We start from the raw sequence: 14,526 nt of genomic DNA, 5'->3' as shown, positions 1-14,526 counted from the left end.
GCTTAGTGATTCATTGGCCAATACTAATTAATCCAGAGTAAAGTACCTGTCATTTTAGATTGGATTATGGCCCTTTCTCTCAACCAGACTCCAGACTTTACCGAATCCTCAGTTTAATAAAATAAAATTGTAAGAAAAAAGGACTGTTTAACCTCATGTATGAACTCTGCCTTACCCAAGTTAGACCTGTATTTACTCGTTTCGAACTCTGCCAAGAAATGACTATCTTTGCATATGAGGATCAGGTCAGATCAAAGGCATTGTGTACCATATCCTGTCTTGTCCTTTCTACAGCTCTCTTCAGGATAGATTCTTCTGTTCATTTCATAAATTTCCAGAAGGTCAACCAAATAATTTCAAAATTTGATGGTTGCTGGCTGATGTGAACTGGCAGCAAGAAATTTACAGGCTACTTTTTTTTTAATCCAAAACATTTAATTCAAATGATTTGGGGAAAGTCATTACTTGTTTGACTAACTTTTAAGTTTTGATCATTTGCAATTCTGAACTTCGGTATGTTTCAACTTACTCTTAGATTGGAGATTTTCTTTTTTTGGCGATTTATACTATAATGGGCATTGGTTGCAAATGATAAAAATCCAACTGACTACTAGGCAGTAAGCAAATATTTTAAACGACCTAAGATAGATCACAAGTTATTTTTGAGACTACAGAATTCACTTTGACAAGAGAAATAATTTTGGTGCCTTTTTAATTCAATTGTAAACATTAACATTTCTCCCGATGACCACTCAATCTGATGTCAGAGAGAAATAAGTGTATATGGCGTATAATCAAGAATCGGGGGCAAGGGGTAAAATTGGAGAACAGGGCTCATGAATGGTGCGGTGAATGTGCAGCATGTACACACACAAAAAGGGGAGAGTGTTAGATCATGACAAAGAAGAGAAAATTGGTCCTACACCCTATAGTTAATGTGACAACACGTAGTTAATGTGTACTTAATGACTCAGAGTCTTTTGGCTCATTTTTCTCACCATTTGAAGATGTCACTTGTTTTATACATAGCCGTGTAGCCTAAGATTAACTTCATTCCGAAATGGATGCAGACTACAAATCATAGGTCTTTAGAGGAGAAAAGAGTGAGATGGGAGACATATAGATTAAATATATGTACATTGCACATGTACATTGCACTCTATATAATTAGGCTCTCAAGAGATGGGATGTTTGATGGGAATGTTTGGGAGCTAAGTTCTTTAGGGCTGTCTTTGCCTGGGTCTGAGCACTTGACATTCCTTCCTACTGAGCTGAAGCTATTCAGCTCCTACCTGGCTCAAACAGAGGCTTCGTGGGCCACTTGTTTGAATCCACCAGCGGTGATTATCTTGCTCAGGATTTGTTTGCAATTTGCTTAATAGTTGAAGCTCTGTTTTCAGTACCTGCAAGTGACCCAGTTTCACTAAATCCAACTTCTCAAGCCCCTCATGTAAAATCGTATGCAAAAAGTAAGAGTGGAATGGACAAAAAAGAGAGGAAAACCTTTCTTCCTCTTGAGATTGGACATTCTAGGCTCCCTCCCCACTCCCTAAATTCCTAAAAGTGCCTCTGAACTGTTCATCACAATGCAAAGCTCAGTTGTGTGTGTGTGTGTGTGTGTGTGTGTGTGTGTGTGTGACACTAAAGGCAAAGGTCACAGAAGCTGCATCCTTTCTCACTGCTTCAGAACATTTTTTAAAAATGCAAACGCAACACGCTGGCTAATAACTTAGTAAATATATAATCAGTATAATGTCATTTAAAATATGAGAATAAGCCACTTCAAAACAATATATATATATATATCATACAACACATCTCACAAAATATACAAGTAACTGCAAGTTGTTATATGTATCAGAGTCAAACAAAGATACAAACAACCAATGTGTTTGTTCTGAACATTTAAAGGTACAGGCAGGATATGTGGCAATCCTAACCTTCACATCCCACTTTATGCTAACAGTACTTTGATGAACATTAACAGCAGAATCATCTAGGAATTAATTCCCACTATGGTCAGTGGAGCTTACTCCATAGTAGGTATATTCCGGGTTGCAGCTTAAATAAATACATAGCTCAATGCTTTGCCTGTTGAAGTAATGTGGGCTTTCTGTTCCTATATTTTATTTTAAAAGATTGCACTTGCACAATTCACCCCCTTTTTTTTAAAAAAAAAAAGGCAATCAGAAAGTAAACTTTCTCTCTCTCTCTCTCTCTCTCTCTCTCTCTCTGTGTGTGTGTATAATTTGTCCAAACTAAGTTCAAGGCAGGGCTGAGATTTTGGCCCTAAACTAATCTCCCTTGGAATCCTTTTCCCTCTCAAAAACCACCTCTCTCTTTGACCCAATATTTGCTGCCTGCTGTGCCATATGTTGTCCTGCTTTGAATTGTTCCTCTTCCCCCTCCATCTTCCAGACTGCTCATATTTGCAAAGACAAAAGGAAGAACAAATTTAATAACAAAACAAACAAAATGCTACATACATTGCTGATTCAGAAAGCACATAGGGGTTGATTGAGACCAGAACTGCAGTCCTAAATACATGTTTGGCAGAGTAAGCACCGTTGAGCACAGTGGAACTTACTTCTGAGCAAATATTCATAGGGTTCTGCTGGTAGTTAGAAATCAATTTAGAAAAGTAGTCACAGTTTAAGACCTGCTTATCACAATGAGAACTGAGTACAACTAACCAAGTCATGGTGACCCACTGCGAAATTAACTTGTGGTACTCACTGCCACAAGCTTGTGGAGGTGGAAAATAGATCTGACCCACGTGTGAGTAACGAAAAGAATCAGATGGGTGCCTAGATTCAAAATGCAGGGCTTTGCATACTCTCCAGTAAGGTTAAAACACTCTGAGTTAACCAGCAGCATGCTGTGGAATATAGGTTGTTAAACCTTTTTACATATCTTGTTTAGTCTACCTTAAAGCTCTTGCCCCATCTCTTTAACCCTTTAGCAATGACCACATACTATTAAGTAAGTACTATTAAGTAAGTTTAAAAACTTTACTGACTAAATCCAGAAAAAAGCTTTACTTACTAAATCCAAAGGTCTGGTTCATGTGTAATACCATGCAGCAGCAAGGGGAATACAAGTAGAATACAAGGGGAATACAAGTAGAATATTATTGAGTGCAAAATGCAGATTATAGTTTCAAGCAAGAGGTTTGAACTTTGGAGCAATTTCAGACATGTCTGGTCGGATACTTGGCTGTGAGTGAGAGAAAGGAAAAGAAGCAGCTTCACTTCCTCCTTCAGAGAGAAGAAGGGGCGTGACCTAGCTGTGTTTAGGAGCAGACTTCTCTGGTCTTAACCCCTTCATGCACTAACAAGCACTTGTGCATTGTTATGTTTGATGGCAATTTCCCGCAGAGCTGTTGTACTAATGTATATCTATATCTATATCTATATATCTATATCATCTCTCTATATATGGATCATACCAATGAATGGAGGGCAGATCTATCAGCAGTTATTACTCATGGTAGCTGAGGACCAAAACTGGACATGTCTGTCACATAGTTTGCCCTCACATAGTTGGTTTTTATGAATTAATTAGCTTGTACAGTGCCAAGCCAATTGGACTGCAGCAGGGGAAAGGGGTCTTAACAGGAATTCTGTGAATGGGCCATCCACAATGTGAGGAATGTTCTTATTGTCTTTCATCCCGCAGCAGGTGTGGTTTGTGTGTGTTTCAAATTGGGACCACAGTGCACGCAGAGTTAATGTCGCCTTCTCTCCCCCATCACAGATGACAAATTTCAGGGTAATGCAATTATCTTAATGGCTTAATAAGTCATACCTGATACCTTAAAAGATTTCAAGCTAAGGTTTTTAGAGGAATAGAGAACACATGTATACTTAAGACAAAAAACCCCAAAACCAACCTGCAAAGGATTTATACAAAACCAGCTAATAATGTGTCAAGAAGAATGCAAATATGAAGATACAATTTATTTTTCAAGCATAATTTCTAACACAAAGTGTTATGTACAGATGTGAAGAACAAAAATAAAGCACATATAAAGTTAAGTAATCTATGTTTTAAAATGTCAGTACAGAACAAACACATAGATTGCCTTTCTATGACATTATAATCAATTTTCCAGCAGCGCTTTGTCTCCATATCTATTAAGAATGCCTTGAAAGGGAAAACTGGAAGAAACTACAGCATATTCTGTATTTACCTCTTATTAACCTTATTTCCTAGACCTCTCTTGACTCAAAATTACCTGTAACTATGTGATAATATTTAATGTGTTCAAAGCTATTCTTAATTCCTTCTATGCTGTTTCAAGAGGCTGTAGTCCCTAATTTCATTAATTAAGCATTGTCTTACTAGTCACCATGTATATATCTTCCCTGTAGCTGTGTTGGTTTTTTTTAGAACAAGAAAAAGAAAACAAAGCCAATGTTCTTTCTTCTTTAAAATGTCCACAACTTTTTATTGGCTGAGAAGTTGTGTTTTTACAAACAAGTTTCTCCTTTAGGGGCAAAGGTTTAATTGCTTGAAAAGCTTGTGATAGAATCACATCTTTGCCAACAGCTGAGGGTACATAAAGCATAATTACAATGATGGTGATATAAAGCAATTCTGCAGAGAAAAAGTATGCCTAGAAAAATGTGTTGACTCCCCAGTCCCCATACAGTCTTGCCTCGGAAGTCGAACGGAATCCGTTCCAAAATGGCACTGCTTCCAATTGGCTGAAGGAAGCTCCTGCAGCCAATCGGAAGCTGCAACAGATGTTCGGGTTCCAAAGAACGTTCACAAACTGGAACAATCACTTCCGGGGTTGCGGCGTTCGGGAGCCAAAACGTTTGACTGACGAGGCGTTCAACTTCCGAGGTGCGACTGTACTGTACTTTAATCTTTTCTCTCTTTTTCCTCAAAGTGAATCAGCAGGACCTGGCTCCTGCCACTAGTAAATCTAGGTATATACATAGGTTTGCACTAGCATGAGCCACTGAACTTTGAAATACAGGAAATCATATGCATATAGGGGTTTGAGTTGCAGTCCTTATTGGAGTTCAGGGATTACAACTGAAGTCTTATTATGTGTACATCTGACAGTTAAGGTGGATTCAGTACATCCCACTATCACATGTTTTTTCCTGTCATCCACATGACATTGCCCTCATCCAACTGGCAGCCTGCAATCATCCCTCGCCATTTAATTTGGATTTTCCTGATCAGCGGTTAATGCAATAAAGGGGAGGGGGAATCTTTACATTAAATTTCTTATTACTCAAGTGTGGAAGTGCATTGTGTGGGTTTAATTTTCATAAACATGTTGAGTGTAATCTTATCCCCAGACTTTATACTCCTGTTCGCTCATATCCTGAGCACAACCTAGCCATTTTCTTTCCATAAGCCCAAAGGGAAATACCTATTTCAACTGGTTGTTGCTGAAGGCTCTTTTTCGGTATTTTATTTTTTTTAAGTTGTTTTGTGCAAACCTGCTCTTGCACAAACAGCTGAATTAAAAGTCATAGTGAAATTGGCCCTTGCAGGTACAGGAAAGGAAAAGAGGCAGGAAAGGAAAAAGAGGAAAGGAAAAGAGGAAAGGAAAATTTTAAAGATGCTGTTTTGTAAATAGAAATAAACACATTGTTCAAAAATATTATATGCTCAAGTGTGAAACATGCTTGAAACTTGGGTTTTGGTGAAAGTTGGTTGTTGTTGTAATCCACATGTACACAGGTAAAAACACTTGTGTGCATGCAGACCACAATAGACCTCAGGTTTCTGGAACTTCCACAGGGAAGGGAAGTGGTAGCTGTGGGGAGGGGTCAACATATAGTGAGATTACATATAATCAAGCAACATTCACTAGTGTGGACAGGAAACACTGAGATAGTGTGTGGCTAAAAGTCCACAAAAAACACATGGAAAAATAGGATCTGTGCAACATACATGTGTACTAACATCTTGGTGCATTCGCACATTGCACAGCAGTCTGGGGACAGTGATAAACCTTGTCCTTGGAGCCTCCCCCCACAAGAGACTAGACACCAAGGTATGGGTTCAAATTAGGCCACAACTTTATTGAATTTCAGATGTGGGAAACTTGGCACTGGCCTTGGAAGGTATCCCTCTCAACCCACCGGGGGCTGAGGATGTGCAGGGCAAACAGGTGCCATGTGAGGGAACTGTAAAGTGTGAACTTACACATCGTGCCCACGCACTGTACCTAGGTTGGGAGTTTGACCTACTTGTTGCCGCTCTAGGGCCATTGACTCCCACAAACACCCTTTAATGGGCCCTTCAAAGGCTGCCGCGTGGGGATGTATGAGATGCTCCCCCCCCCCAAACTCGAAGATAGACTAAAGGATACCTAACAAGGCCCAAAAACCGCCAAAGTTGTGACGAATTGCTACGGAGAAGCCAAAACCTGCCAATGCAGGGGAAATTCCATCCCGGTTCTGAATACAGCAACCATCTTACGACCATATCAGCGCCCGCGGACCTAGAACGCGAAAGGTTAAGCTGCAAAAGAAGAAAAAAGAGAGAAGGAAGGAGAATTTAATTTTTTAGGGAGGTCTGGTGGGTAATCCTGGAAGAGAAGGAAGAAGAGTGAGCATTGGCCAAGGATCGGCCTCTGTACCTGTCCCAGGCCACACCCCTGCCAGCAGCCCATAGGCCTGCCGGGCAGGGACGGGCTAAAGACACCCTGTTACCAGGTGGGTGGCACCCGACCAGGTAGACCCTGTGCGGGGTCGCAAACTCCACCCACCTGTTGGGAGGGGGTGAGCGAATATTGCATGTCCATTGCTCCCTCAGAGTACACTGTCATAGTGAAGCCAGGATGAATGGGACTGCAGGATTTTCTGAAGAGGAAGCAGTGTGATTTGAGATAGATGGAAGGGAAACTATGGTTGCATTCACATGAAATGTCAAAACAGGTGTGCTATGGGAATGAGCAGGCACTCACTCTTCTCCTTTCCCCTTCCTCCATACATGAGAAGATCAGAAGCTTTCACACCTGGCTTGTAGCAAAACTATAGTGTACTGTTTTGTCCAAACCCAGAAAACTGGTTTGCAAAAACCACAATTTGCTTGTAAATCAGCATCACAAGTCATGGTTTGATCCTTCTTTCTGAATTCTGTCTAGTGGTTCGCCCTGAATTTTTAGAAGTCAAGGATTGGTAAAGGTGAATCAAAATTAGAGATAACAATTTTAAGTGTCTGTAGGTTTTGTGTATAATATTTTAGCTATAAATCATGTAGGTAATCATGTGCCATGTATTCATATTAATTTCATTTGATTGCTATATCTTTCTTTCTTTCTTTCTTTCTTTCTTTCTTTCTTTCTTTCTTTCTTTCTTTCTGGGTAACTCCAGTATTAGAACTGATTAGCTATAGCTTCTTTAGGTCAATTTTAATATATCTTGTTTCTTTCCATTTCTGATCAAAACAGCTTTGTCTCATTTGAATATGTAAGGCAGGGTACATTTATTAACCTACTTAGTTATAATGCCATCATATACGCCCAAGGTTAAATTTAAAAGTTGAATTGAAGATGGGTTAGGGAGAGAGAGAGAGAGAGAGAGAGAGAGAGAGAGAGAGAAGCTTAGGCTTTTAGTTTTGATTTCTTATTGATTTTCACTAAGAAAATAGAATTCCAAATCTTACAGAAGCCTGTGATGCTCATTCAATTTTGCCTTTGTCATGAAGAAGCCATTAAGAAAATGGAGAGGAAGAGGTCACAATAATCTTTTCGGAAATAGGAACTAATTTTATTCAAAGGTCATATTTTTATGCAAAGCTTTCAGAATGCACATGTCATTCTATTTTTTTTTCTTTGTCATTTACACAAATTAGTTGTGTAAGTTAGGAATAATGAGCTTCCATTATAGAAAGCTGTGGTTATTACAGAATACCTCCAACCATTTCCAGTTAGAGAATATACAGTGCACAGAAGAGAAGACACACTGAAAACATTTAGTCTCCTAAGACATGATGTGATAGATTTCTACAGCAGCCCAATAGAATCTTCACATCCATGTGGAAACTGGTGTGGCAAGGGTTGCCAAATGCACTGAGTGGTATGCGACACATCACACATTAGTCTTGTTGAAATCAATAGTGCCAAAGTAGGTCACTACTAAAGTCAACAATCCTAAGCATACTGCACCTTCATGCAAGTGATACCCACCCACTGGGAAAAAAGGGTCTTACATCTGAAATAGCATGGGATATATTCTATCTCACCCGGCATCAACAAAGTTGTTTGTGGAGGAGAAGATCCCTCTATTGCTCAGTGAAGACTTATAGTTCCTTACCTATCAATCCCTGACACCGGATAACTCAGAATGGGAGACACGTGTGCCTTCCGTGGATAACATCTAGTGGCTTTATCTCACATAACTGGGCTTCTTGTTCTCAGAAGGGATAACTGATGATGCCTGTGTTTGGCACTGGGTGGCAGTCCCATTCTATTATTTTAATGGGTCATGCTTGCAGCTAACTTTTGCTTGATTGAGCCAAGTGTGCATTCAACTCACGACTCCTCATCCCCCCCAAAAAGGTGTGGGAGCATGTGCTCTATTTAAGTATCCCCAGAGAAGGCAGGAGTGGGGCTGCCCTCTCAGGAGGATGTTGCTCAGTTCATTGTGATAGTTCAGACTACCTGAAAACACATCCTTGAAAAATAGTTTGCTTTTAAGCATATATTCTATTTTGATATTTTGCTTAAACCACCCTATCGTTGAAGCATCAGGGCACGTGAGCTTTGAAACACTACATTATTTGTGAGTAACACATACTGCACATCCCAGGGGCAGAAGGAAGCTCCCTAGATCTGTCAGAGTGAGAACTTGAGGGAAAAGATACAAGTTCCAACCTGACTACAGCCCACAGTTGGCTCCCAAACTATTGGTGAAGCAACATTCTCTTAGACCAGGCCCTGATTGAAGGTAAGTTGTAACAGCGGCACTACTACTATCATAATTATATGGCTGTTAGAAATTAAGGAATGGGTTGCCAAATGCATTCTTGAGTTAAAAGTCGGAGAGGTCCAGAAGGTGGCAACACGAGAATGAGCCTTTTCTGGAGTGGCCTCCCATTTTTTGGAATGCTCTCCCCAGGGAGGTTCAGCTGGTGCTTCATTGTACACCTTTAGGCACCACACCAAAGCATTCCTCTTTAACCAGGCTGATTGACATCCAATGCCCTTTTAAAATGTGTTGGGGGAGGGAGGATTATTGGGTTGTCCTTGTTTTTATTATGTATTTTGTGTTTTATGTTGTGAAAAACAGTGAAAATCTGGACACAGAAGTTGCAAAATCTAAAAAACAAAAAACCACATGCCAAAATATACACTACCGACATGGGTTAACAAATTTAATAAATAGTAATAATTTCTTTATATAATATATTATTTACATAATATATATATAAACTAGACTTGCCTCTGAAAGAATACCGCAGGTCAACCATGTCCACATAAATCTTGTCCACATACAGAGGATTATAATTATATAATGCAGTAGTTGACATGAAATGTCCAAGATGTGTTATGTTCTATCCATGCCCAGTGGTCTACAGGGAAGTGGTTGTTGTCATGCTTTTGCAACAGGCTGACACACAGTCTTCATCAGCTTCTTGGTGTGCCATCACAAATGCTATAACAATTCTAAGATGGCTTCAGAACAAATATATGAATGATTTAAACAGGTCAGGATTCAAGAAGCTGCTTATGTATTTATTTAGAATATTTATACAGTATAGTAGGACGCGGGTGGCGCTGTGGATAAAACCTCAGTGCCTAGGACTTGCTGATCGCATGGTCGGCGGTTCGAATCCCCGCAGCGGGGTGAGCTCCCGCTGTTCGGTCCCAGATCCTGCCCACCTAGCAGTTCGAAAGCATGTCAAAGCGCAAGTAGATAAATAGGTACCGCTTTATAGCGGGAAGGTAAACGGTGTTTCTGTGTGCTGCTCTGGTGCCGGTTCACCAGAGCAGCTTCGTCACACTGGCCACGTGACCCGGAAGTGTCTGCGGACAGCGCTGGCTCCCGGCCTCTAGAGTGAGATGAGCGCACAACCCTAGAGTCTGTCAAGACTGGCCCGTACGGGCAGGGGTACCTTTACCTTTACTTTACCTTTATACAGTATAGCACTTTTCAACAAAGAAGTTCTCATAGCAGTTTGCATAGAAAAAGGCAGCTTACAAACGTGTTTCAATAAATTTGTTTACAGCCTCAAGAGAGGTTGGCTTTGCTTCAGACCTAAGTCCACGCCCACACCATACATTCAAATCACATAGTTTGTTGAGGATGTTGGGAATTGTAGCTATGTGAAGGGCAAACTTCAGTTCCCAAGATTCTTTGGGGGGAAGCCATGTGCTTTAAATGCATGATGAAAAGAAACAGAGTCCCTCAACTGAACCTTCCCTGGAAGTGCCTTCTCCATCCCGACCATAATTGGGAACAGATCAGACATAGCTGCTTCAGTTGCCCCACAACTGTCCTCTCAGGCGGCTGAAATCCTCACAGGGCAGGGCTTGGTGAAGATGCTCCCCTGTCACGTTAATGTTGAGGGTGGTTCTGTTTGTCTTGGCTCCAGTAAACCCCAACTCCAGATCTCATCTGGGAGCAGAGCAGAGAGCAGTGTCCAGACCAGGAAGACAGGACTGTTTCTGAAGTTCTTCCTTCAGGTACTTCATCCCTCATGCAAAGAGTTTGTGCTAGTTTAATGGCATGTTTACTTTGGACTGCTACCTTTTCCAAATAGGGCTGTTGTGAATTCATGACTACTTTCAGAACATGTACACACAACAGGAGATTAGTTGTTGTGTTGAATGGTGTGCTATATACATCTCACACCTAGCTCTTGACCTCTTACTGGTTAGGGCATTTCACTGGCCTTGATTTTTTAGAAGTATTCTTACTTAACTTAAACCATTGGGGTCCTAATGAAGGCCACTTCAATGCTATGCATTGAGTAGAGAAAGCCCTGGAAGTGTTAAATTTTATATATGGCCAATAACATCTGTAACCATAAAAGGACAAACAAGGTATATGATAAGCAGGGGCTTAGTTAAAGATGCCTCAGATGGTGCAAGATACAGATCTTTTGCAGTGAGCACCAGGTTTTCTGCCCCTGCTCCTTTTGAATATTGTGGAATTTTTAAAAAAACAAAAAACTTTTGATTATCTTTTGTGGAGTGGCTGGGTGCATTGCAAAACACAGTGCTTATGAGTCACCCTTCTCTACCATATTGTGTCATGCACCAATATCCTGAGTTCTTTAAGCACCTAAGAATGCCTCTGAATGACAGAATGAAAAACATGTATGTGCATTACAAGGAATAAAAATTTAAATGGATTTTTTTTAAAAAAAGGTTAGTTGTGTAACATTAGAACCAATAACTATACCTTTAGAATAATAATTAGAGCAATTACTGTTTTTGTTAGAATTACTTAGGTATGAATAATTTTTTTAAAAATATTTTTACCATATCAATACATTTTCCGTAATGATAGATTACATTTAATATAACTATTTAGGCTTTAACTCCCCTCCCCTCCCCAGAACATACATTTGTCAGTTCTCTTCCTAATGGAAGTCTGACTGAAATATAGAATAAATTGAAAAATGGCTTCTGAAACCTGGCTTAGCTGTCACTGGAGTCATAATTCTGTCAATAACAGACAGTAAATGCAGAGGCCTGACTTTTCCCTCTTATTTTTATTTATAAATTCCATTTCATAATAGCAATAAGACACCACAGGCCATGCATTTCGAAGGGATTACTGCACTTCTCTTGTGATTAAAGTCGTCCAGCCTCTAGCCTTCTGCCTCATAACGTCACCTGAGGTGTTCAGTAATAGTCCAGAAATGCACTGCATGCTGTGTCTTATTACTTAAATATATTTAGCTTGATCATACAAGGGGGTGAATAATGGCAGAAAGCAGAAGAAGAACTTCCTTCTCTGATTCCATTATTTTTAATTTACTCAACAGAGAATTAATTCTGGAGTTAAGTTGCCTACTGTTTGTTAAAAGCATCCATGTGATGCAAAGTCAGTCGTTTGTGTGTATGATGATAATACTGTCCACCTTCATATAGAGGGAACTCCCAACTTGCACCATTCAAATAAAATCCGGCTTGTTGCACAATGCAGAAATCCAATGAAATTCCAAAAAGAGCTAAACTGATACATTCCACATTAAATTACCACTGTCATTCAATTCATTAGAAGAGTTTATGGCGTTACAACATGTCTGTAATTTATAGCCTGCTTACTGACAAAGCTTAATGCTAACATATGCCTAATTTGCCAAGGTTATCTCAAGTTTCATTCATCTCCCCCCACTAACAATATGCCTCTGATTCCATGCTTCATGGATGAGGTACATGTGGTTTCATATTTAGTGCTATCAATCACAAGTAATTGCCTCTAGCTCCCCGCCTCAGCGTTCAAAGGGAGGTCTATACCTTGCTTGATGATTGATGAAAAGTGGATACTTAGCCAGAGGAGGGCGTCATCCTCCATCCTTAGCAAGGGGGGAAAATCTGGAAGAGAGAACTGGAGAAAAGATGAGATAGATTAACTGTCTGACATTTCCAAACTTTGGGGTTTGGTCTCCCTTTTTTTTGCCTTTGTGATTTGCAGCCAGGGAAAGAAGTATTTCAGAAAATTAGGGTGCTGTGAAGTAATCATTCTCTTGAGTTTTCATGGGACACAATATCCATTACAAAGACCATTAATGCATGGTTCTGATCCTGCAAATCAGTATGTGTTGCTCTGCTCTCTGGAAACCCCAATGAGTTAAATAGCATTATCTGTTCTTGGGAATTATATTGCTGAGCCTTATAATGGGCATTCATTTTGCATTTGTGCTATCAAGGCATCTACTATTAGGCTGTTGTCTTCTTACAACAGTTTGGTTGATAAAACAATCCTGCTTCCTCACAGACATACAAATAGTTTTTAAAAAACCCCAAACCCTCATCATACATGCTTCCTTTTTTGTGATGTAAAGTTCTCTCGCTGTCTTTGCTAGGTGATTTTTCCTTCAATCTATATATTATATAGCTCATAGGTAGGCAAACTAAGGCCCGGGGGCCGGATCCGGCCCAGTCACCTTCTAAATCTGGTGTTTTTACATGAGCAGAATGTGTGCTTTTATTTTAAATACATCTCTGGGTTATTTGTGGGGCCTGCCTGGTGTTTTTACATGAGTAGAATGTGTGCTTTTATTTAAAATGCATTTCTGGGTTATTTGTGGGGCATAGGAATTCGTCCCCCCCCAAAAAAAAATAGTCTGGCCCCCCTCAAGGTCTGAGGGACAGTGAACTGGCCCCCTGCTGAAAAACTTTGCTGACCCCTGATATAACTATTCAATTTCTGAGGCACATTTTATTTTGAAATATTTTCAGCAGTTTTTTTTATTGGAAAGTATGCTTTCTGGGTACAGCTCCCACTTGCAGCTGACTTCCTACTCCACATCAGCACTTTGGTTCCGCAGTATTACTGCTCAAGTGACCATTCCCTTCCTAATTACCTCCGAAGCAATACCACCCAGGAGCACCTGATGGGCAGCGCTAGGGGAAGCGACAGAGGGACCTGATGCGGTCACCACTATTTATGGCATCTTATGAAACTTTGCTACCACATCAGTCTTTTCACCTTTTCTCTTTTCATATGAGGTCATATGTCAATAAGGGCTTCTACTGCTTTCATGTAACTACAGCTCAGGCGGCTCTTCAGAATCCATCTTGGGTCTGCTGTGCTTGTGTGCAGCTTTGCATTATGCCTTCATATCCCACTGAAGGAAGGGGAGATCTCTTTGATTTGAAGGGAGCTGGATTGTACTCCTGGCTCCTAACGTTGCACCGATCCAGCAGTCAGCAGCAGCATGCCTCAGCCTAAAGCACTTATTCGCTGGCACAGACATGAAATTAACATCAGCATATATTCAAAAAGCCCGTAAGAATTGGCTTCTGAATCATGTCTGCTGACTTCCTATTCATGTCATTTTTGACAAGCAGGGGGTGATGTGAAGCTGTGCAGTGGTTTGTGGGAATAGCTCTCTCAGTTCTGTTTCATTACATGGCTAATTAAGCAAGGTCACTGAGCCCTTTTTCAGATCTTTCAATTGAGGCATCTCTGTGGTTTGAATAGATCTGTTTATTATCTTACATGCCCTAACAATATAAAGATATTAAATGCACAGTGTGTGTATGGTGTTTGGGTGTGTGTTGGTGTGAGTGTATATCAGTATATATGTAGGCTTGCACTTACATAATGTGCACTCTCTGTGGATGTAAGTGGTGATTCTAGTAATAGCTAATTATTCAAAATATTTGCTGAGTTTTAAAGCCGTATGCAAATGTGCTGCAAGTATGATGAATATTTAATGCAAAGGAATGTAGTCTAGAACAATAAGGTTCACTTTACACTAACAGTCCAACTTATCTATGACACAGGATCACTAGAGAGGTTAATTTCTTTATGCAAGAGAACAAGAAAGGCATGCAGATAAATAATTAAGTATATAAACAAGTACATGAGC

At 40.1% G+C, this 14,526-nt stretch overlaps 1 long non-coding RNA gene across 6 annotated transcripts in view; it reads left to right on the top strand.

The window, feature by feature from the left end:
* Window positions 1-14,526, top strand: part of LOC310842998 — a 346,703-nt gene that overhangs the window by 8,276 nt on the left and 323,901 nt on the right. The gene's annotated exons all lie outside the window — the stretch shown is intronic.

This window comes from Podarcis gaigeae (assembly GCF_964106915.1).
Source record: "Podarcis gaigeae genome assembly, chromosome: 4".
Lineage (NCBI taxonomy): Eukaryota > Metazoa > Chordata > Lepidosauria > Squamata > Lacertidae > Podarcis > Podarcis gaigeae.
The sequence above is the reverse complement of the archived record's forward strand: the minus strand, read 5'-3'. Positions and strand labels throughout refer to the sequence as shown.